Source organism: Neodiprion fabricii, unplaced genomic scaffold, assembly GCF_021155785.1.
Source record: "Neodiprion fabricii isolate iyNeoFabr1 unplaced genomic scaffold, iyNeoFabr1.1 ptg000057l, whole genome shotgun sequence".
Classification (NCBI taxonomy): Eukaryota; Metazoa; Arthropoda; class Insecta; order Hymenoptera; family Diprionidae; genus Neodiprion; species Neodiprion fabricii.
In genome coordinates this window covers 31,609-57,356 of record NW_025791600.1, presented here as the reverse complement: position 1 = coordinate 57,356, position 25,748 = coordinate 31,609, and the positions used below count along the sequence as shown (strand labels likewise).

The 25,748-nt window shown below is 34.4% G+C and overlaps 1 long non-coding RNA gene across 1 annotated transcript in view; it reads right to left on the bottom strand.

Annotated features, from left to right (window-relative positions):
* LOC124187399 overlaps positions 1-25,748 on the bottom strand; it is a 68,349-nt gene that overhangs the window by 26,208 nt on the left and 16,393 nt on the right. Inside the window, exons 7-14 of the long non-coding RNA XR_006871932.1 lie at positions 23,273-23,555; positions 20,166-20,448; positions 17,059-17,341; positions 13,952-14,234; positions 10,845-11,127; positions 7,738-8,020; positions 4,631-4,913; positions 1,524-1,806 (exon numbers count right to left, since the gene is read on the bottom strand). This is a non-coding gene — a long non-coding RNA (uncharacterized LOC124187399). The remainder of the gene's footprint in view (positions 1-1,523; positions 1,807-4,630; positions 4,914-7,737; positions 8,021-10,844; positions 11,128-13,951; positions 14,235-17,058; positions 17,342-20,165; positions 20,449-23,272; positions 23,556-25,748) is intronic.

Genomic DNA, 25,748 nt, shown 5'->3' with positions numbered 1-25,748 from the left:
AAAAAACTGATTTTTCCATCTTTTTCCAACTCGAAAGTGAATTGTATACGTGGGTGAAAGCTGTTGAATTTATTAAGAAGGAGTTGTAGATTTTCGTTTTTAACACACGTTATAATATCATCGACGTAACGATAGTAAAAAGGTAGGCTGAAAGGAAGATTTGAAATGATTTTTTTTTTCCAAGTGTTCAAGTACCAGATTCGCTACTACTGGGCTAATCGGTGAGCCCATTGCTACGCCAAAAATTTGTTGGTAGAAATTATCTTTGTAGGCGAAATAGCATGAATCTAGACACAGTTTGGTGGCGGCTAGGAATTCTTTTTTATTAATGTTAGTGTGACCTTTCAAATTGGGCCAGTTTTTACTGATGATCGATATCGCTAGTTTAGTTGGAATGTTGGTAAACAATGATTTGACATCTAGGGATACTAACAGGTGATTAGGTGGAATTGTTTTTCCCCTGATTTTGTTTACAAAGGACCAAGTGTCCTTGATGTGATAGTCTGATGTACCTGTTATGTTAGATAAGACACAAGAAAAAAATCTCGAGATTTTGTAGGTGGGGGAATTGATGTTAGAAACAATCGGTCTGAGTGGAACATTTTCTTTATGAATTTTTGGTAGAAAATAAATTTTAGGAGGAAGAGAGTTATATGTTTTGAGATGTTTAGCCGAGTTGGAATCTATAAATTTTTTCTGTTGCCATAGACTTATCATATCGTTGACTTGTTTTTGTACTTTTAAAGTGGGATCACGAGAGATAAGGTTATAGGTAGTCGAATCATTAAGGATATCTTGACATTTTTGTTCAAACTCCATCTTTTCCATGACGACTGTAATGTTACCTTTGTCGGCATCGGTGACAACTAGGTGGTTATTATGTTTTAAGAATTCCTTGGTATGTTTAACCTTGGAGGTTATTTCAAAGTGAGTAGTGGGAGGATTTTTGCCAAGTTTGTTGCTAATGAGTTGGCTAATATTAGATCTTACTTTGTCTTTGGTGATTCCACTTTTGTTAAAAAGAGCTAATTCTACGCTGCTTACAATATCATCAATAGGTAAATTAATATTATTAAATGGTAAACCGTGATTAGGACCGAGTGATAAGGTCTCTTTACTTTCAGAAGGTAAATCTGTCTTAGATAGGTTAACTAACCAATTATTATTGTGAAACTCTTTAGGAGTATGTATAGATTTAAGTTTGTTGAATTTTCTAATATTATCTGTCTTAATAGCATTGAATAAACGATTGGCCTTATTTATATCCAAGTTGAAGTTTTTATAATCCAAATTTGTGAAATGGTTCGAGAAGAAAAGGTTGATATTATTATTAAGTTCTTGGATTAACTGCCTTTCTTGTCGATAACATGTTTTAATTTCAAGCGACAGACACTTTTGTTGAAAAACGCGTAATGCTTTGATGAAAGTTTTTTCACTTTTTAAATGTTGAAGGTTTTTGATTTTAAAATTTAGAAAATTTGGAATAATTCCAAATTGGCGGCATTTAAGGAGGAACACCTTACGGTTTTTGATGCGTGCTAGTTTTTGCCGGTAGTTCCAGATCTTCTTGGTTTGTGAGTGATTTGAAGTTCGGTATGACGTAGGATGACGGTGGTACGAGACGTCCACGAAGCCGTTTCGATGCATTGTGTTTAGGAAAGAAGTTTGTGACCGGGAGGTAGATTGAAAATGAAAGGTTCGTCGAAGTTCCGGTCAGGAAGAAGAAGAATTTAATAGTTGAAAAACGTGAATATACAAAATCGACGTTTCGGCCGGGCCCTGCCGACCATCCTCAGGAAATAAAATCTAAATAGTTAACAAAAAATAGGATGCTTCAACAAAACAATTCAGAGTTGAGAGCATGGAATATGTTTAACAATACAATATTTGTTGTTTTACAGAATTAAGTGAAAATTAAACAGTTTTAACGCAGCTGTCAAAGTGACAGTTTTAGGTTACGTGTCAAAATTTGAAGATAGGTTAATCAGATGAAAAATTGGTTTAAGAGAAATGAAAATTTGTCAGAAAAAAGCTTATTAATAATTTGGAAAAAAGGAGATGGGAAAAGATTAAATTAATTTAGAGAAGATTACTCACAAAAAATGACAACCGGTACATGCTTAGATGTTGTTAGTGGTACAGCATTTCGGACGGAAGTGAAGGTTAGCGGGGAACCATCCGTAAATCTATGTTGTTGATCACGTGTGAGATTTGAACTGTGCTCGAAAGTCATGGAGTACAAAGGCAGTGACCAATCAGGAGTAAGGGGCGTTACTGTTTTGAGAACCAACGATAATGTAGACTAGAGGATGTTGGAGTATAGGTGGCTAAGATTTTCGATATCTGTACGTTTGTTAACCGAGTTCCTTTTGTTCTTAGAGATATGTATCATTTCTTTGATAATGCGTTTGTACCAATTCGGTTCTGTAGCAAGGGTTATAGAGTTGTTAAAATCGAAATTGTGACCCAGGGTCAAAGCGTGATCTGCTAAAGCGCATCTTTCAGTGACATGGCATTTGATATTAGAACGATGACCAGAAATTCTATTTTTTAGGTGTTGTGACGTTTGTCCAATATAACTCATGCTACAGTCTCGACATGGTATTTTATATACACAGTTGATTTTCTCTAAATTAGGAGTAACAGATTTAAGATGAGAAAAAAGAGACAGTTTGGTAGTATTAGATATTTTAAAAGTAATTTCAATTCCCTCGTTCTTAAGAATTTTTTGGATTTGGCTAGATAGATTTTCTACATACGGTATAGAGATAGAGTTTTTAAATTTATCATTAACATCAGTTGGATTTTTGGAGTCTACATTCCAATCAATCGAGTTGTACATTTTTTCTATTCTATACTTTTTGATATCATTGATGAATTTGATAGGGTAGCCATTGGAAGTAAGAGTTGTTTCTACAAGTTTTAAATTCTTTTTAAGGAATTGAGGGTTTGATATTTTAAGGCAGCGATCGAACAAGGATATGGCGACAGATTTTTTGTGTTTGATGGGATGATGTGAGTTGAAATGAATGTATCTACCAGACCAGGTTGGTTTATGGTGCCAATCTAAGATTATGGTGTTATTGTGGTTGATTACCATAGTGTCTAAAAAACTGATTTTTCCATCTTTTTCCAACTCGAAAGTGAATTGTATACGTGGGTGAAAGCTGTTGAATTTATTAAGAAGGAGTTGTAGATTTTCGTTTTTAACACACGTTATAATATCATCGACGTAACGATAGTAAAAAGGTAGGCTGAAAGGAAGATTTGAAATGATTTTTTTTTTCCAAGTGTTCAAGTACCAGATTCGCTACTACTGGGCTAATCGGTGAGCCCATTGCTACGCCAAAAATTTGTTGGTAGAAATTATCTTTGTAGGCGAAATAGCATGAATCTAGACACAGTTTGGTGGCGGCTAGGAATTCTTTTTTATTAATGTTAGTGTGACCTTTCAAATTGGGCCAGTTTTTACTGATGATCGATATCGCTAGTTTAGTTGGAATGTTGGTAAACAATGATTTGACATCTAGGGATACTAACAGGTGATTAGGTGGAATTGTTTTTCCCCTGATTTTGTTTACAAAGGACCAAGTGTCCTTGATGTGATAGTCTGATGTACCTGTTATGTTAGATAAGACACAAGAAAAAAATCTCGAGATTTTGTAGGTGGGGGAATTGATGTTAGAAACAATCGGTCTGAGTGGAACATTTTCTTTATGAATTTTTGGTAGAAAATAAATTTTAGGAGGAAGAGAGTTATATGTTTTGAGATGTTTAGCCGAGTTGGAATCTATAAATTTTTTCTGTTGCCATAGACTTATCATATCGTTGACTTGTTTTTGTACTTTTAAAGTGGGATCACGAGAGATAAGGTTATAGGTAGTCGAATCATTAAGGATATCTTGACATTTTTGTTCAAACTCCATCTTTTCCATGACGACTGTAATGTTACCTTTGTCGGCATCGGTGACAACTAGGTGGTTATTATGTTTTAAGAATTCCTTGGTATGTTTAACCTTGGAGGTTATTTCAAAGTGAGTAGTGGGAGGATTTTTGCCAAGTTTGTTGCTAATGAGTTGGCTAATATTAGATCTTACTTTGTCTTTGGTGATTCCACTTTTGTTAAAAAGAGCTAATTCTACGCTGCTTACAATATCATCAATAGGTAAATTAATATTATTAAATGGTAAACCGTGATTAGGACCGAGTGATAAGGTCTCTTTAATTTCAGAAGGTAAATCTGTCTTAGATAGGTTAACTAACCAATTATTATTGTGAAACTCTTTAGGAGTATGTATAGATTTAAGTTTGTTGAATTTTCTAATATTATCTGTCTTAATAGCATTGAATAAACGATTGGCCTTATTTATATCCAAGTTGAAGTTTTTATAATCCAAATTTGTGAAATGGTTCGAGAAGAAAAGGTTGATATTATTATTAAGTTCTTGGATTAACTGCCTTTCTTGTCGATAACATGTTTTAATTTCAAGCGACAGACACTTTTGTTGAAAAACGCGTAATGCTTTGATGAAAGTTTTTTCACTTTTTAAATGTTGAAGGTTTTTGATTTTAAAATTTAGAAAATTTGGAATAATTCCAAATTGGCGGCATTTAAGGAGGAACACCTTACGGTTTTTGATGCGTGCTAGTTTTTGCCGGTAGTTCCAGATCTTCTTGGTTTGTGAGTGATTTGAAGTTCGGTATGACGTAGGATGACGGTGGTACGAGACGTCCACGAAGCCGTTTCGATGCATTGTGTTTAGGAAAGAAGTTTGTGACCGGGAGGTAGATTGAAAATGAAAGGTTCGTCGAAGTTCCGGTCAGGAAGAAGAAGAATTTAATAGTTGAAAAACGTGAATATACAAAATCGACGTTTCGGCCGGGCCCTGCCGACCATCCTCAGGAAATAAAATCTAAATAGTTAACAAAAAATAGGATGCTTCAACAAAACAATTCAGAGTTGAGAGCATGGAATATGTTTAACAATACAATATTTGTTGTTTTACAGAATTAAGTGAAAATTAAACAGTTTTAACGCAGCTGTCAAAGTGACAGTTTTAGGTTACGTGTCAAAATTTGAAGATAGGTTAATCAGATGAAAAATTGGTTTAAGAGAAATGAAAATTTGTCAGAAAAAAGCTTATTAATAATTTGGAAAAAAGGAGATGGGAAAAGATTAAATTAATTTAGAGAAGATTACTCACAAAAAATGACAACCGGTACATGCTTAGATGTTGTTAGTGGTACAGCATTTCGGACGGAAGTGAAGGTTAGCGGGGAACCATCCGTAAATCTATGTTGTTGATCACGTGTGAGATTTGAACTGTGCTCGAAAGTCATGGAGTACAAAGGCAGTGACCAATCAGGAGTAAGGGGCGTTACTGTTTTGAGAACCAACGATAATGTAGACTAGAGGATGTTGGAGTATAGGTGGCTAAGATTTTCGATATCTGTACGTTTGTTAACCGAGTTCCTTTTGTTCTTAGAGATATGTATCATTTCTTTGATAATGCGTTTGTACCAATTCGGTTCTGTAGCAAGGGTTATAGAGTTGTTAAAATCGAAATTGTGACCCAGGGTCAAAGCGTGATCTGCTAAAGCGCATCTTTCAGTGACATGGCATTTGATATTAGAACGATGACCAGAAATTCTATTTTTTAGGTGTTGTGACGTTTGTCCAATATAACTCATGCTACAGTCTCGACATGGTATTTTATATACACAGTTGATTTTCTCTAAATTAGGAGTAACAGATTTAAGATGAGAAAAAAGAGACAGTTTGGTAGTATTAGATATTTTAAAAGTAATTTCAATTCCCTCGTTCTTAAGAATTTTTTGGATTTGGCTAGATAGATTTTCTACATACGGTATAGAGATAGAGTTTTTAAATTTATCATTAACATCAGTTGGATTGTTGGAGTCTACATTCCAATCAATCGAGTTGTACATTTTTTCTATTCTATACTTTTTGATATCATTGATGAATTTGATAGGGTAGCCATTGGAAGTAAGAGTTGTTTCTACAAGTTTTAAATTCTTTTTAAGGAATTGAGGGTTTGATATTTTAAGGCAGCGATCGAACAAGGATATGGCGACAGATTTTTTGTGTTTGATGGGATGATGTGAGTTGAAATGAATGTATCTACCAGACCAGGTTGGTTTATGGTGCCAATCTAAGATTATGGTGTTATTGTGGTTGATTACCATAGTGTCTAAAAAACTGATTTTTCCATCTTTTTCCAACTCGAAAGTGAATTGTATACGTGGGTGAAAGCTGTTGAATTTATTAAGAAGGAGTTGTAGATTTTCGTTTTTAACACACGTTATAATATCATCGACGTAACGATAGTAAAAAGGTAGGCTGAAAGGAAGATTTGAAATGATTTTTTTTTTCCAAGTGTTCAAGTACCAGATTCGCTACTACTGGGCTAATCGGTGAGCCCATTGCTACGCCAAAAATTTGTTGGTAGAAATTATCTTTGTAGGCGAAATAGCATGAATCTAGACACAGTTTGGTGGCGGCTAGGAATTCTTTTTTATTAATGTTAGTGTGACCTTTCAAATTGGGCCAGTTTTTACTGATGATCGATATCGCTAGTTTAGTTGGAATGTTGGTAAACAATGATTTGACATCTAGGGATACTAACAGGTGATTAGGTGGAATTGTTTTTCCCCTGATTTTGTTTACAAAGGACCAAGTGTCCTTGATGTGATAGTCTGATGTACCTGTTATGTTAGATAAGACACAAGAAAAAAATCTCGAGATTTTGTAGGTGGGGGAATTGATGTTAGAAACAATCGGTCTGAGTGGAACATTTTCTTTATGAATTTTTGGTAGAAAATAAATTTTAGGAGGAAGAGAGTTATATGTTTTGAGATGTTTAGCCGAGTTGGAATCTATAAATTTTTTCTGTTGCCATAGACTTATCATATCGTTGACTTGTTTTTGTACTTTTAAAGTGGGATCACGAGAGATAAGGTTATAGGTAGTCGAATCATTAAGGATATCTTGACATTTTTGTTCAAACTCCATCTTTTCCATGACGACTGTAATGTTACCTTTGTCGGCATCGGTGACAACTAGGTGGTTATTATGTTTTAAGAATTCCTTGGTATGTTTAACCTTGGAGGTTATTTCAAAGTGAGTAGTGGGAGGATTTTTGCCAAGTTTGTTGCTAATGAGTTGGCTAATATTAGATCTTACTTTGTCTTTGGTGATTCCACTTTTGTTAAAAAGAGCTAATTCTACGCTGCTTACAATATCATCAATAGGTAAATTAATATTATTAAATGGTAAACCGTGATTAGGACCGAGTGATAAGGTCTCTTTAATTCCAGAAGGTAAATCTGTCTTAGATAGGTTAACTAACCAATTATTATTGTGAAACTCTTTAGGAGTATGTATAGATTTAAGTTTGTTGAATTTTCTAATATTATCTGTCTTAATAGCATTGAATAAACGATTGGCCTTATTTATATCCAAGTTGAAGTTTTTATAATCCAAATTTGTGAAATGGTTCGAGAAGAAAAGGTTGATATTATTATTAAGTTCTTGGATTAACTGCCTTTCTTGTCGATAACATGTTTTAATTTCAAGCGACAGACACTTTTGTTGAAAAACGCGTAATGCTTTGATGAAAGTTTTTTCACTTTTTAAATGTTGAAGGTTTTTGATTTTAAAATTTAGAAAATTTGGAATAATTCCAAATTGGCGGCATTTAAGGAGGAACACCTTACGGTTTTTGATGCGTGCTAGTTTTTGCCGGTAGTTCCAGATCTTCTTGGTTTGTGAGTGATTTGAAGTTCGGTATGACGTAGGATGACGGTGGTACGAGACGTCCACGAAGCCGTTTCGATGCATTGTGTTTAGGAAAGAAGTTTGTGACCGGGAGGTAGATTGAAAATGAAAGGTTCGTCGAAGTTCCGGTCAGGAAGAAGAAGAATTTAATAGTTGAAAAACGTGAATATACAAAATCGACGTTTCGGCCGGGCCCTGCCGACCATCCTCAGGAAATAAAATCTAAATAGTTAACAAAAAATAGGATGCTTCAACAAAACAATTCAGAGTTGAGAGCATGGAATATGTTTAACAATACAATATTTGTTGTTTTACAGAATTAAGTGAAAATTAAACAGTTTTAACGCAGCTGTCAAAGTGACAGTTTTAGGTTACGTGTCAAAATTTGAAGATAGGTTAATCAGATGAAAAATTGGTTTAAGAGAAATGAAAATTTGTCAGAAAAAAGCTTATTAATAATTTGGAAAAAAGGAGATGGGAAAAGATTAAATTAATTTAGAGAAGATTACTCACAAAAAATGACAACCGGTACATGCTTAGATGTTGTTAGTGGTACAGCATTTCGGACGGAAGTGAAGGTTAGCGGGGAACCATCCGTAAATCTATGTTGTTGATCACGTGTGAGATTTGAACTGTGCTCGAAAGTCATGGAGTACAAAGGCAGTGACCAATCAGGAGTAAGGGGCGTTACTGTTTTGAGAACCAACGATAATGTAGACTAGAGGATGTTGGAGTATAGGTGGCTAAGATTTTCGATATCTGTACGTTTGTTAACCGAGTTCCTTTTGTTCTTAGAGATATGTATCATTTCTTTGATAATGCGTTTGTACCAATTCGGTTCTGTAGCAAGGGTTATAGAGTTGTTAAAATCGAAATTGTGACCCAGGGTCAAAGCGTGATCTGCTAAAGCGCATCTTTCAGTGACATGGCATTTGATATTAGAACGATGACCAGAAATTCTATTTTTTAGGTGTTGTGACGTTTGTCCAATATAACTCATGCTACAGTCTCGACATGGTATTTTATATACACAGTTGATTTTCTCTAAATTAGGAGTAACAGATTTAAGATGAGAAAAAAGAGACAGTTTGGTAGTATTAGATATTTTAAAAGTAATTTCAATTCCCTCGTTCTTAAGAATTTTTTGGATTTGGCTAGATAGATTTTCTACATACGGTATAGAGATAGAGTTTTTAAATTTATCATTAACATCAGTTGGATTGTTGGAGTCTACATTCCAATCAATCGAGTTGTACATTTTTTCTATTCTATACTTTTTGATATCATTGATGAATTTGATAGGGTAGCCATTGGAAGTAAGAGTTGTTTCTACAAGTTTTAAATTCTTTTTAAGGAATTGAGGGTTTGATATTTTAAGGCAGCGATCGAACAAGGATATGGCGACAGATTTTTTGTGTTTGATGGGATGATGTGAGTTGAAATGAATGTATCTACCAGACCAGGTTGGTTTATGGTGCCAATCTAAGATTATGGTGTTATTGTGGTTGATTACCATAGTGTCTAAAAAACTGATTTTTCCATCTTTTTCCAACTCGAAAGTGAATTGTATACGTGGGTGAAAGCTGTTGAATTTATTAAGAAGGAGTTGTAGATTTTCGTTTTTAACACACGTTATAATATCATCGACGTAACGATAGTAAAAAGGTAGGCTGAAAGGAAGATTTGAAATGATTTTTTTTTTCCAAGTGTTCAAGTACCAGATTCGCTACTACTGGGCTAATCGGTGAGCCCATTGCTACGCCAAAAATTTGTTGGTAGAAATTATCTTTGTAGGCGAAATAGCATGAATCTAGACACAGTTTGGTGGCGGCTAGGAATTCTTTTTTATTAATGTTAGTGTGACCTTTCAAATTGGGCCAGTTTTTACTGATGATCGATATCGCTAGTTTAGTTGGAATGTTGGTAAACAATGATTTGACATCTAGGGATACTAACAGGTGATTAGGTGGAATTGTTTTTCCCCTGATTTTGTTTACAAAGGACCAAGTGTCCTTGATGTGATAGTCTGATGTACCTGTTATGTTAGATAAGACACAAGAAAAAAATCTCGAGATTTTGTAGGTGGGGGAATTGATGTTAGAAACAATCGGTCTGAGTGGAACATTTTCTTTATGAATTTTTGGTAGAAAATAAATTTTAGGAGGAAGAGAGTTATATGTTTTGAGATGTTTAGCCGAGTTGGAATCTATAAATTTTTTCTGTTGCCATAGACTTATCATATCGTTGACTTGTTTTTGTACTTTTAAAGTGGGATCACGAGAGATAAGGTTATAGGTAGTCGAATCATTAAGGATATCTTGACATTTTTGTTCAAACTCCATCTTTTCCATGACGACTGTAATGTTACCTTTGTCGGCATCGGTGACAACTAGGTGGTTATTATGTTTTAAGAATTCCTTGGTATGTTTAACCTTGGAGGTTATTTCAAAGTGAGTAGTGGGAGGATTTTTGCCAAGTTTGTTGCTAATGAGTTGGCTAATATTAGATCTTACTTTGTCTTTGGTGATTCCACTTTTGTTAAAAAGAGCTAATTCTACGCTGCTTACAATATCATCAATAGGTAAATTAATATTATTAAATGGTAAACCGTGATTAGGACCGAGTGATAAGGTCTCTTTACTTTCAGAAGGTAAATCTGTCTTAGATAGGTTAACTAACCAATTATTATTGTGAAACTCTTTAGGAGTATGTATAGATTTAAGTTTGTTGAATTTTCTAATATTATCTGTCTTAATAGCATTGAATAAACGATTGGCCTTATTTATATCCAAGTTGAAGTTTTTATAATCCAAATTTGTGAAATGGTTCGAGAAGAAAAGGTTGATATTATTATTAAGTTCTTGGATTAACTGCCTTTCTTGTCGATAACATGTTTTAATTTCAAGCGACAGACACTTTTGTTGAAAAACGCGTAATGCTTTGATGAAAGTTTTTTCACTTTTTAAATGTTGAAGGTTTTTGATTTTAAAATTTAGAAAATTTGGAATAATTCCAAATTGGCGGCATTTAAGGAGGAACACCTTACGGTTTTTGATGCGTGCTAGTTTTTGCCGGTAGTTCCAGATCTTCTTGGTTTGTGAGTGATTTGAAGTTCGGTATGACGTAGGATGACGGTGGTACGAGACGTCCACGAAGCCGTTTCGATGCATTGTGTTTAGGAAAGAAGTTTGTGACCGGGAGGTAGATTGAAAATGAAAGGTTCGTCGAAGTTCCGGTCAGGAAGAAGAAGAATTTAATAGTTGAAAAACGTGAATATACAAAATCGACGTTTCGGCCGGGCCCTGCCGACCATCCTCAGGAAATAAAATCTAAATAGTTAACAAAAAATAGGATGCTTCAACAAAACAATTCAGAGTTGAGAGCATGGAATATGTTTAACAATACAATATTTGTTGTTTTACAGAATTAAGTGAAAATTAAACAGTTTTAACGCAGCTGTCAAAGTGACAGTTTTAGGTTACGTGTCAAAATTTGAAGATAGGTTAATCAGATGAAAAATTGGTTTAAGAGAAATGAAAATTTGTCAGAAAAAAGCTTATTAATAATTTGGAAAAAAGGAGATGGGAAAAGATTAAATTAATTTAGAGAAGATTACTCACAAAAAATGACAACCGGTACATGCTTAGATGTTGTTAGTGGTACAGCATTTCGGACGGAAGTGAAGGTTAGCGGGGAACCATCCGTAAATCTATGTTGTTGATCACGTGTGAGATTTGAACTGTGCTCGAAAGTCATGGAGTACAAAGGCAGTGACCAATCAGGAGTAAGGGGCGTTACTGTTTTGAGAACCAACGATAATGTAGACTAGAGGATGTTGGAGTATAGGTGGCTAAGATTTTCGATATCTGTACGTTTGTTAACCGAGTTCCTTTTGTTCTTAGAGATATGTATCATTTCTTTGATAATGCGTTTGTACCAATTCGGTTCTGTAGCAAGGGTTATAGAGTTGTTAAAATCGAAATTGTGACCCAGGGTCAAAGCGTGATCTGCTAAAGCGCATCTTTCAGTGACATGGCATTTGATATTAGAACGATGACCAGAAATTCTATTTTTTAGGTGTTGTGACGTTTGTCCAATATAACTCATGCTACAGTCTCGACATGGTATTTTATATACACAGTTGATTTTCTCTAAATTAGGAGTAACAGATTTAAGATGAGAAAAAAGAGACAGTTTGGTAGTATTAGATATTTTAAAAGTAATTTCAATTCCCTCGTTCTTAAGAATTTTTTGGATTTGGCTAGATAGATTTTCTACATACGGTATAGAGATAGAGTTTTTAAATTTATCATTAACATCAGTTGGATTGTTGGAGTCTACATTCCAATCAATCGAGTTGTACATTTTTTCTATTCTATACTTTTTGATATCATTGATGAATTTGATAGGGTAGCCATTGGAAGTAAGAGTTGTTTCTACAAGTTTTAAATTCTTTTTAAGGAATTGAGGGTTTGATATTTTAAGGCAGCGATCGAACAAGGATATGGCGACAGATTTTTTGTGTTTGATGGGATGATGTGAGTTGAAATGAATGTATCTACCAGACCAGGTTGGTTTATGGTGCCAATCTAAGATTATGGTGTTATTGTGGTTGATTACCATAGTGTCTAAAAAACTGATTTTTCCATCTTTTTCCAACTCGAAAGTGAATTGTATACGTGGGTGAAAGCTGTTGAATTTATTAAGAAGGAGTTGTAGATTTTCGTTTTTAACACACGTTATAATATCATCGACGTAACGATAGTAAAAAGGTAGGCTGAAAGGAAGATTTGAAATGATTTTTTTTTTCCAAGTGTTCAAGTACCAGATTCGCTACTACTGGGCTAATCGGTGAGCCCATTGCTACGCCAAAAATTTGTTGGTAGAAATTATCTTTGTAGGCGAAATAGCATGAATCTAGACACAGTTTGGTGGCGGCTAGGAATTCTTTTTTATTAATGTTAGTGTGACCTTTCAAATTGGGCCAGTTTTTACTGATGATCGATATCGCTAGTTTAGTTGGAATGTTGGTAAACAATGATTTGACATCTAGGGATACTAACAGGTGATTAGGTGGAATTGTTTTTCCCCTGATTTTGTTTACAAAGGACCAAGTGTCCTTGATGTGATAGTCTGATGTACCTGTTATGTTAGATAAGACACAAGAAAAAAATCTCGAGATTTTGTAGGTGGGGGAATTGATGTTAGAAACAATCGGTCTGAGTGGAACATTTTCTTTATGAATTTTTGGTAGAAAATAAATTTTAGGAGGAAGAGAGTTATATGTTTTGAGATGTTTAGCCGAGTTGGAATCTATAAATTTTTTCTGTTGCCATAGACTTATCATATCGTTGACTTGTTTTTGTACTTTTAAAGTGGGATCACGAGAGATAAGGTTATAGGTAGTCGAATCATTAAGGATATCTTGACATTTTTGTTCAAACTCCATCTTTTCCATGACGACTGTAATGTTACCTTTGTCGGCATCGGTGACAACTAGGTGGTTATTATGTTTTAAGAATTCCTTGGTATGTTTAACCTTGGAGGTTATTTCAAAGTGAGTAGTGGGAGGATTTTTGCCAAGTTTGTTGCTAATGAGTTGGCTAATATTAGATCTTACTTTGTCTTTGGTGATTCCACTTTTGTTAAAAAGAGCTAATTCTACGCTGCTTACAATATCATCAATAGGTAAATTAATATTATTAAATGGTAAACCGTGATTAGGACCGAGTGATAAGGTCTCTTTACTTTCAGAAGGTAAATCTGTCTTAGATAGGTTAACTAACCAATTATTATTGTGAAACTCTTTAGGAGTATGTATAGATTTAAGTTTGTTGAATTTTCTAATATTATCTGTCTTAATAGCATTGAATAAACGATTGGCCTTATTTATATCCAAGTTGAAGTTTTTATAATCCAAATTTGTGAAATGGTTCGAGAAGAAAAGGTTGATATTATTATTAAGTTCTTGGATTAACTGCCTTTCTTGTCGATAACATGTTTTAATTTCAAGCGACAGACACTTTTGTTGAAAAACGCGTAATGCTTTGATGAAAGTTTTTTCACTTTTTAAATGTTGAAGGTTTTTGATTTTAAAATTTAGAAAATTTGGAATAATTCCAAATTGGCGGCATTTAAGGAGGAACACCTTACGGTTTTTGATGCGTGCTAGTTTTTGCCGGTAGTTCCAGATCTTCTTGGTTTGTGAGTGATTTGAAGTTCGGTATGACGTAGGATGACGGTGGTACGAGACGTCCACGAAGCCGTTTCGATGCATTGTGTTTAGGAAAGAAGTTTGTGACCGGGAGGTAGATTGAAAATGAAAGGTTCGTCGAAGTTCCGGTCAGGAAGAAGAAGAATTTAATAGTTGAAAAACGTGAATATACAAAATCGACGTTTCGGCCGGGCCCTGCCGACCATCCTCAGGAAATAAAATCTAAATAGTTAACAAAAAATAGGATGCTTCAACAAAACAATTCAGAGTTGAGAGCATGGAATATGTTTAACAATACAATATTTGTTGTTTTACAGAATTAAGTGAAAATTAAACAGTTTTAACGCAGCTGTCAAAGTGACAGTTTTAGGTTACGTGTCAAAATTTGAAGATAGGTTAATCAGATGAAAAATTGGTTTAAGAGAAATGAAAATTTGTCAGAAAAAAGCTTATTAATAATTTGGAAAAAAGGAGATGGGAAAAGATTAAATTAATTTAGAGAAGATTACTCACAAAAAATGACAACCGGTACATGCTTAGATGTTGTTAGTGGTACAGCATTTCGGACGGAAGTGAAGGTTAGCGGGGAACCATCCGTAAATCTATGTTGTTGATCACGTGTGAGATTTGAACTGTGCTCGAAAGTCATGGAGTACAAAGGCAGTGACCAATCAGGAGTAAGGGGCGTTACTGTTTTGAGAACCAACGATAATGTAGACTAGAGGATGTTGGAGTATAGGTGGCTAAGATTTTCGATATCTGTACGTTTGTTAACCGAGTTCCTTTTGTTCTTAGAGATATGTATCATTTCTTTGATAATGCGTTTGTACCAATTCGGTTCTGTAGCAAGGGTTATAGAGTTGTTAAAATCGAAATTGTGACCCAGGGTCAAAGCGTGATCTGCTAAAGCGCATCTTTCAGTGACATGGCATTTGATATTAGAACGATGACCAGAAATTCTATTTTTTAGGTGTTGTGACGTTTGTCCAATATAACTCATGCTACAGTCTCGACATGGTATTTTATATACACAGTTGATTTTCTCTAAATTAGGAGTAACAGATTTAAGATGAGAAAAAAGAGACAGTTTGGTAGTATTAGATATTTTAAAAGTAATTTCAATTCCCTCGTTCTTAAGAATTTTTTGGATTTGGCTAGATAGATTTTCTACATACGGTATAGAGATAGAGTTTTTAAATTTATCATTAACATCAGTTGGATTGTTGGAGTCTACATTCCAATCAATCGAGTTGTACATTTTTTCTATTCTATACTTTTTGATATCATTGATGAATTTGATAGGGTAGCCATTGGAAGTAAGAGTTGTTTCTACAAGTTTTAAATTCTTTTTAAGGAATTGAGGGTTTGATATTTTAAGGCAGCGATCGAACAAGGATATGGCGACAGATTTTTTGTGTTTGATGGGATGATGTGAGTTGAAATGAATGTATCTACCAGACCAGGTTGGTTTATGGTGCCAATCTAAGATTATGGTGTTATTGTGGTTGATTACCATAGTGTCTAAAAAACTGATTTTTCCATCTTTTTCCAACTCGAAAGTGAATTGTATACGTGGGTGAAAGCTGTTGAATTTATTAAGAAGGAGTTGTAGATTTTCGTTTTTAACACACGTTATAATATCATCGACGTAACGATAGTAAAAAGGTAGGCTGAAAGGAAGATTTGAAATGATTTTTTTTTTCCAAGTGTTCAAGTACCAGATTCGCTACTACTGGGCTAATCGGTGAGCCCATTGCTACGCCAAAAATTTGTTGGTAGAAATTATCTTTGTAGGCGAAATAGCATGAATCTAGACACAGTTTGGTGGCGGCTAGGAATTCTTTTTTATTAATGTTAGTGTGACCTTTCAAATTGGGCCAGTTTTTACTGATGATCGATATCGCTAGTTTAGTTGGAATGTTGGTAAACAATGATTTGACATCTAGGGATACTAACAGGTGATTAGGTGGAATTGTTTTTCCCCTGATTTTGTTTACAAAGGACCAAGTGTCCTTGATGTGATAGTCTGATGTACCTGTTATGTTAGATAAGACACAAGAAAAAAATCTCGAGATTTTGTAGGTGGGGGAATTGATGTTAGAAACAATCGGTCTGAGTGGAACATTTTCTTTATGAATTTTTGGTAGAAAATAAATTTTAGGAGGAAGAGAGTTATATGTTTTGAGATGTTTAGCCGAGTTGGAATCTATAAATTTTTTCTGTTGCCATAGACTTATCATATCGTTGACTTGTTTTTGTACTTTTAAAGTGGGATCACGAGAGATAAGGTTATAGGTAGTCGAATCATTAAGGATATCTTGACATTTTTGTTCAAACTCCATCTTTTCCATGACGACTGTAATGTTACCTTTGTCGGCATCGGTGACAACTAGGTGGTTATTATGTTTTAAGAATTCCTTGGTATGTTTAACCTTGGAGGTTATTTCAAAGTGAGTAGTGGGAGGATTTTTGCCAAGTTTGTTGCTAATGAGTTGGCTAATATTAGATCTTACTTTGTCTTTGGTGATTCCACTTTTGTTAAAAAGAGCTAATTCTACGCTGCTTACAATATCATCAATAGGTAAATTAATATTATTAAATGGTAAACCGTGATTAGGACCGAGTGATAAGGTCTCTTTAATTCCAGAAGGTAAATCTGTCTTAGATAGGTTAACTAACCAATTATTATTGTGAAACTCTTTAGGAGTATGTATAGATTTAAGTTTGTTGAATTTTCTAATATTATCTGTCTTAATAGCATTGAATAAACGATTGGCCTTATTTATATCCAAGTTGAAGTTTTTATAATCCAAATTTGTGAAATGGTTCGAGAAGAAAAGGTTGATATTATTATTAAGTTCTTGGATTAACTGCCTTTCTTGTCGATAACATGTTTTAATTTCAAGCGACAGACACTTTTGTTGAAAAACGCGTAATGCTTTGATGAAAGTTTTTTCACTTTTTAAATGTTGAAGGTTTTTGATTTTAAAATTTAGAAAATTTGGAATAATTCCAAATTGGCGGCATTTAAGGAGGAACACCTTACGGTTTTTGATGCGTGCTAGTTTTTGCCGGTAGTTCCAGATCTTCTTGGTTTGTGAGTGATTTGAAGTTCGGTATGACGTAGGATGACGGTGGTACGAGACGTCCACGAAGCCGTTTCGATGCATTGTGTTTAGGAAAGAAGTTTGTGACCGGGAGGTAGATTGAAAATGAAAGGTTCGTCGAAGTTCCGGTCAGGAAGAAGAAGAATTTAATAGTTGAAAAACGTGAATATACAAAATCGACGTTTCGGCCGGGCCCTGCCGACCATCCTCAGGAAATAAAATCTAAATAGTTAACAAAAAATAGGATGCTTCAACAAAACAATTCAGAGTTGAGAGCATGGAATATGTTTAACAATACAATATTTGTTGTTTTACAGAATTAAGTGAAAATTAAACAGTTTTAACGCAGCTGTCAAAGTGACAGTTTTAGGTTACGTGTCAAAATTTGAAGATAGGTTAATCAGATGAAAAATTGGTTTAAGAGAAATGAAAATTTGTCAGAAAAAAGCTTATTAATAATTTGGAAAAAAGGAGATGGGAAAAGATTAAATTAATTTAGAGAAGATTACTCACAAAAAATGACAACCGGTACATGCTTAGATGTTGTTAGTGGTACAGCATTTCGGACGGAAGTGAAGGTTAGCGGGGAACCATCCGTAAATCTATGTTGTTGATCACGTGTGAGATTTGAACTGTGCTCGAAAGTCATGGAGTACAAAGGCAGTGACCAATCAGGAGTAAGGGGCGTTACTGTTTTGAGAACCAACGATAATGTAGACTAGAGGATGTTGGAGTATAGGTGGCTAAGATTTTCGATATCTGTACGTTTGTTAACCGAGTTCCTTTTGTTCTTAGAGATATGTATCATTTCTTTGATAATGCGTTTGTACCAATTCGGTTCTGTAGCAAGGGTTATAGAGTTGTTAAAATCGAAATTGTGACCCAGGGTCAAAGCGTGATCTGCTAAAGCGCATCTTTCAGTGACATGGCATTTGATATTAGAACGATGACCAGAAATTCTATTTTTTAGGTGTTGTGACGTTTGTCCAATATAACTCATGCTACAGTCTCGACATGGTATTTTATATACACAGTTGATTTTCTCTAAATTAGGAGTAACAGATTTAAGATGAGAAAAAAGAGACAGTTTGGTAGTATTAGATATTTTAAAAGTAATTTCAATTCCCTCGTTCTTAAGAATTTTTTGGATTTGGCTAGATAGATTTTCTACATACGGTATAGAGATAGAGTTTTTAAATTTATCATTAACATCAGTTGGATTGTTGGAGTCTACATTCCAATCAATCGAGTTGTACATTTTTTCTATTCTATACTTTTTGATATCATTGATGAATTTGATAGGGTAGCCATTGGAAGTAAGAGTTGTTTCTACAAGTTTTAAATTCTTTTTAAGGAATTGAGGGTTTGATATTTTAAGGCAGCGATCGAACAAGGATATGGCGACAGATTTTTTGTGTTTGATGGGATGATGTGAGTTGAAATGAATGTATCTACCAGACCAGGTTGGTTTATGGTGCCAATCTAAGATTATGGTGTTATTGTGGTTGATTACCATAGTGTCTAAAAAACTGATTTTTCCATCTTTTTCCAACTCGAAAGTGAATTGTATACGTGGGTGAAAGCTGTTGAATTTATTAAGAAGGAGTTGTAGATTTTCGTTTTTAACACACGTTATAATATCATCGACGTAACGATAGTAAAAAGGTAGGCTGAAAGGAAGATTTGAAATGATTTTTTTTTTCCAAGTGTTCAAGTACCAGATTCGCTACTACTGGGCTAATCGGTGAGCCCATTGCTACGCCAAAAATTTGTTGGTAGAAATTATCTTTGTAGGCGAAATAGCATGAATCTAGACACAGTTTGGTGGCGGCTAGGAATTCTTTTTTATTAATGTTAGTGTGACCTTTCAAATTGGGCCAGTTTTTACTGATGATCGATATCGCTAGTTTAGTTGGAATGTTGGTAAACAATGATTTGACATCTAGGGATACTAACAGGTGATTAGGTGGAATTGTTTTTCCCCTGATTTTGTTTACAAAGGACCAAGTGTCCTTGATGTGATAGTCTGATGTACCTGTTATGTTAGATAAGACACAAGAAAAAAATCTCGAGATTTTGTAGGTGGGGGAATTGATGTTAGAAACAATCGGTCTGAGTGGAACATTTTCTTTATGAATTTTTGGTAGAAAATAAATTTTAGGAGGAAGAGAGTTATATGTTTTGAGATGTTTAGCCGAGTTGGAATCTATAAATTTTTTCTGTTGCCATAGACTTATCATATCGTTGACTTGTTTTTGTACTTTTAAAGTGGGATCACGAGAGATAAGGTTATAGGTAGTCGAATCATTAAGGATATCTTGACATTTTTGTTCAAACTCCATCTTTTCCATGACGACTGTAATGTTACCTTTGTCGGCATCGGTGACAACTAGGTGGTTATTATGTTTTAAGAATTCCTTGGTATGTTTAACCTTGGAGGTTATTTCAAAGTGAGTAGTGGGAGGATTTTTGCCAAGTTTGTTGCTAATGAGTTGGCTAATATTAGATCTTACTTTGTCTTTGGTGATTCCACTTTTGTTAAAAAGAGCTAATTCTACGCTGCTTACAATATCATCAATAGGTAAATTAATATTATTAAATGGTAAACCGTGATTAGGACCGAGTGATAAGGTCTCTTTACTTTCAGAAGGTAAATCTGTCTTAGATAGGTTAACTAACCAATTATTATTGTGAAACTCTTTAGGAGTATGTATAGATTTAAGTTTGTTGAATTTTCTAATATTATCTGTCTTAATAGCATTGAATAAACGATTGGCCTTATTTATATCCAAGTTGAAGTTTTTATAATCCAAATTTGTGAAATGGTTCGAGAAGAAAAGGTTGATATTATTATTAAGTTCTTGGATTAACTGCCTTTCTTGTCGATAACATGTTTTAATTTCAAGCGACAGACACTTTTGTTGAAAAACGCGTAATGCTTTGATGAAAGTTTTTTCACTTTTTAAATGTTGAAGGTTTTTGATTTTAAAATTTAGAAAATTTGGAATAATTCCAAATTGGCGGCATTTAAGGAGGAACACCTTACGGTTTTTGATGCGTGCTAGTTTTTGCCGGTAGTTCCAGATCTTCTTGGTTTGTGAGTGATTTGAAGTTCGGTATGACGTAGGATGACGGTGGTACGAGACGTCCACGAAGCCGTTTCGATGCATTGTGTTTAGGAAAGAAGTTTGTGACCGGGAGGTAGATTGAAAATGAAAGGTTCGTCGAAGTTCCGGTCAGGAAGAAGAAGAATTTAATAGTTGAAAAACGTGAATATACAAAATCGACGTTTCGGCCGGGCCCTGCCGACCATCCTCAGGAAATAAAATCTAAATAGTTAACAAAAAATAGGATGCTTCAACAAAACAATTCAGAGTTGAGAGCATGGAATATGTTTAACAATACAATATTTGTTGTTTTACAGAATTAAGTGAAAATTAAACAGTTTTAACGCAGCTGTCAAAGTGACAGTTTTAGGTTACGTGTCAAAATTTGAAGATAGGTTAATCAGATGAAAAATTGGTTTAAGAGAAATGAAAATTTGTCAGAAAAAAGCTTATTAATAATTTGGAAAAAAGGAGATGGGAAAAGATTAAATTAATTTAGAGAAGATTACTCACAAAAAATGACAACCGGTACATGCTTAGATGTTGTTAGTGGTACAGCATTTCGGACGGAAGTGAAGGTTAGCGGGGAACCATCCGTAAATCTATGTTGTTGATCACGTGTGAGATTTGAACTGTGCTCGAAAGTCATGGAGTACAAAGGCAGTGACCAATCAGGAGTAAGGGGCGTTACTGTTTTGAGAACCAACGATAATGTAGACTAGAGGATGTTGGAGTATAGGTGGCTAAGATTTTCGATATCTGTACGTTTGTTAACCGAGTTCCTTTTGTTCTTAGAGATATGTATCATTTCTTTGATAATGCGTTTGTACCAATTCGGTTCTGTAGCAAGGGTTATAGAGTTGTTAAAATCGAAATTGTGACCCAGGGTCAAAGCGTGATCTGCTAAAGCGCATCTTTCAGTGACATGGCATTTGATATTAGAACGATGACCAGAAATTCTATTTTTTAGGTGTTGTGACGTTTGTCCAATATAACTCATGCTACAGTCTCGACATGGTATTTTATATACACAGTTGATTTTCTCTAAATTAGGAGTAACAGATTTAAGATGAGAAAAAAGAGACAGTTTGGTAGTATTAGATATTTTAAAAGTAATTTCAATTCCCTCGTTCTTAAGAATTTTTTGGATTTGGCTAGATAGATTTTCTACATACGGTATAGAGATAGAGTTTTTAAATTTATCATTAACATCAGTTGGATTGTTGGAGTCTACATTCCAATCAATCGAGTTGTACATTTTTTCTATTCTATACTTTTTGATATCATTGATGAATTTGATAGGGTAGCCATTGGAAGTAAGAGTTGTTTCTACAAGTTTTAAATTCTTTTTAAGGAATTGAGGGTTTGATATTTTAAGGCAGCGATCGAACAAGGATATGGCGACAGATTTTTTGTGTTTGATGGGATGATGTGAGTTGAAATGAATGTATCTACCAGACCAGGTTGGTTTATGGTGCCAATCTAAGATTATGGTGTTATTGTGGTTGATTACCATAGTGTCTAAAAAACTGATTTTTCCATCTTTTTCCAACTCGAAAGTGAATTGTATACGTGGGTGAAAGCTGTTGAATTTATTAAGAAGGAGTTGTAGATTTTCGTTTTTAACACACGTTATAATATCATCGACGTAACGATAGTAAAAAGGTAGGCTGAAAGGAAGATTTGAAATGATTTTTTTTTTCCAAGTGTTCAAGTACCAGATTCGCTACTACTGGGCTAATCGGTGAGCCCATTGCTACGCCAAAAATTTGTTGGTAGAAATTATCTTTGTAGGCGAAATAGCATGAATCTAGACACAGTTTGGTGGCGGCTAGGAATTCTTTTTTATTAATGTTAGTGTGACCTTTCAAATTGGGCCAGTTTTTACTGATGATCGATATCGCTAGTTTAGTTGGAATGTTGGTAAACAATGATTTGACATCTAGGGATACTAACAGGTGATTAGGTGGAATTGTTTTTCCCCTGATTTTGTTTACAAAGGACCAAGTGTCCTTGATGTGATAGTCTGATGTACCTGTTATGTTAGATAAGACACAAGAAAAAAATCTCGAGATTTTGTAGGTGGGGGAATTGATGTTAGAAACAATCGGTCTGAGTGGAACATTTTCTTTATGAATTTTTGGTAGAAAATAAATTTTAGGAGGAAGAGAGTTATATGTTTTGAGATGTTTAGCCGAGTTGGAATCTATAAATTTTTTCTGTTGCCATAGACTTATCATATCGTTGACTTGTTTTTGTACTTTTAAAGTGGGATCACGAGAGATAAGGTTATAGGTAGTCGAATCATTAAGGATATCTTGACATTTTTGTTCAAACTCCATCTTTTCCATGACGACTGTAATGTTACCTTTGTCGGCATCGGTGACAACTAGGTGGTTATTATGTTTTAAGAATTCCTTGGTATGTTTAACCTTGGAGGTTATTTCAAAGTGAGTAGTGGGAGGATTTTTGCCAAGTTTGTTGCTAATGAGTTGGCTAATATTAGATCTTACTTTGTCTTTGGTGATTCCACTTTTGTTAAAAAGAGCTAATTCTACGCTGCTTACAATATCATCAATAGGTAAATTAATATTATTAAATGGTAAACCGTGATTAGGACCGAGTGATAAGGTCTCTTTACTTTCAGAAGGTAAATCTGTCTTAGATAGGTTAACTAACCAATTATTATTGTGAAACTCTTTAGGAGTATGTATAGATTTAAGTTTGTTGAATTTTCTAATATTATCTGTCTTAATAGCATTGAATAAACGATTGGCCTTATTTATATCCAAGTTGAAGTTTTTATAATCCAAATTTGTGAAATGGTTCGAGAAGAAAAGGTTGATATTATTATTAAGTTCTTGGATTAACTGCCTTTCTTGTCGATAACATGTTTTAATTTCAAGCGACAGACACTTTTGTTGAAAAACGCGTAATGCTTTGATGAAAGTTTTTTCACTTTTTAAATGTTGAAGGTTTTTGATTTTAAAATTTAGAAAATTTGGAATAATTCCAAATTGGCGGCATTTAAGGAGGAACACCTTACGGTTTTTGATGCGTGCTAGTTTTTGCCGGTAGTTCCAGATCTTCTTGGTTTGTGAGTGATTTGAAGTTCGGTATGACGTAGGATGACGGTGGTACGAGACGTCCACGAAGCCGTTTCGATGCATTGTGTTTAGGAAAGAAGTTTGTGACCGGGAGGTAGATTGAAAATGAAAGGTTCGTCGAAGTTCCGGTCAGGAAGAAGAAGAATTTAATAGTTGAAAAACGTGAATATACAAAATCGACGTTTCGGCCGGGCCCTGCCGACCATCCTCAGGAAATAAAATCTAAATAGTTAACAAAAAATAGGATGCTTCAACAAAACAATTCAGAGTTGAGAGCATGGAATATGTTTAACAATACAATATTTGTTGTTTTACAGAATTAAGTGAAAATTAAACAGTTTTAACGCAGCTGTCAAAGTGACAGTTTTAGGTTACGTGTCAAAATTTGAAGATAGGTTAATCAGATGAAAAATTGGTTTAAGAGAAATGAAAATTTGTCAGAAAAAAGCTTATTAATAATTTGGAAAAAAGGAGATGGGAAAAGATTAAATTAATTTAGAGAAGATTACTCACAAAAAATGACAACCGGTACATGCTTAGATGTTGTTAGTGGTACAGCATTTCGGACGGAAGTGAAGGTTAGCGGGGAACCATCCGTAAATCTATGTTGTTGATCACGTGTGAGATTTGAACTGTGCTCGAAAGTCATGGAGTACAAAGGCAGTGACCAATCAGGAGTAAGGGGCGTTACTGTTTTGAGAACCAACGATAATGTAGACTAGAGGATGTTGGAGTATAGGTGGCTAAGATTTTCGATATCTGTACGTTTGTTAACCGAGTTCCTTTTGTTCTTAGAGATATGTATCATTTCTTTGATAATGCGTTTGTACCAATTCGGTTCTGTAGCAAGGGTTATAGAGTTGTTAAAATCGAAATTGTGACCCAGGGTCAAAGCGTGATCTGCTAAAGCGCATCTTTCAGTGACATGGCATTTGATATTAGAACGATGACCAGAAATTCTATTTTTTAGGTGTTGTGACGTTTGTCCAATATAACTCATGCTACAGTCTCGACATGGTATTTTATATACACAGTTGATTTTCTCTAAATTAGGAGTAACAGATTTAAGATGAGAAAAAAGAGACAGTTTGGTAGTATTAGATATTTTAAAAGTAATTTCAATTCCCTCGTTCTTAAGAATTTTTTGGATTTGGCTAGATAGATTTTCTACATACGGTATAGAGATAGAGTTTTTAAATTTATCATTAACATCAGTTGGATTGTTGGAGTCTACATTCCAATCAATCGAGTTGTACATTTTTTCTATTCTATACTTTTTGATATCATTGATGAATTTGATAGGGTAGCCATTGGAAGTAAGATTTGTTTCTACAAGTTTTAAATTCTTTTTAAGGAATTGAGGGTTTGATATTTTAAGGCAGCGATCGAACAAGGATATGGCGACAGATTTTTTGTGTTTGATGGGATGATGTGAGTTGAAATGAATGTATCTACCAGACCAGGTTGGTTTATGGTGCCAATCTAAGATTATGGTGTTATTGTGGTTGATTACCATAGTGTCTAAAAAACTGATTTTTCCATCTTTTTCCAACTCGAAAGTGAATTGTATACGTGGGTGAAAGCTGTTGAATTTATTAAGAAGGAGTTGTAGATTTTCGTTTTTAACACACGTTATAATATCATCGACGTAACGATAGTAAAAAGGTAGGCTGAAAGGAAGATTTGAAATGATTTTTTTTTTCCAAGTGTTCAAGTACCAGATTCGCTACTACTGGGCTAATCGGTGAGCCCATTGCTACGCCAAAAATTTGTTGGTAGAAATTATCTTTGTAGGCGAAATAGCATGAATCTAGACACAGTTTGGTGGCGGCTAGGAATTCTTTTTTATTAATGTTAGTGTGACCTTTCAAATTGGGCCAGTTTTTACTGATGATCGATATCGCTAGTTTAGTTGGAATGTTGGTAAACAATGATTTGACATCTAGGGATACTAACAGGTGATTAGGTGGAATTGTTTTTCCCCTGATTTTGTTTACAAAGGACCAAGTGTCCTTGATGTGATAGTCTGATGTACCTGTTATGTTAGATAAGACACAAGAAAAAAATCTCGAGATTTTGTAGGTGGGGGAATTGATGTTAGAAACAATCGGTCTGAGTGGAACATTTTCTTTATGAATTTTTGGTAGAAAATAAATTTTAGGAGGAAGAGAGTTATATGTTTTGAGATGTTTAGCCGAGTTGGAATCTATAAATTTTTTCTGTTGCCATAGACTTATCATATCGTTGACTTGTTTTTGTACTTTTAAAGTGGGATCACGAGAGATAAGGTTATAGGTAGTCGAATCATTAAGGATATCTTGACATTTTTGTTCAAACTCCATCTTTTCCATGACGACTGTAATGTTACCTTTGTCGGCATCGGTGACAACTAGGTGGTTATTATGTTTTAAGAAT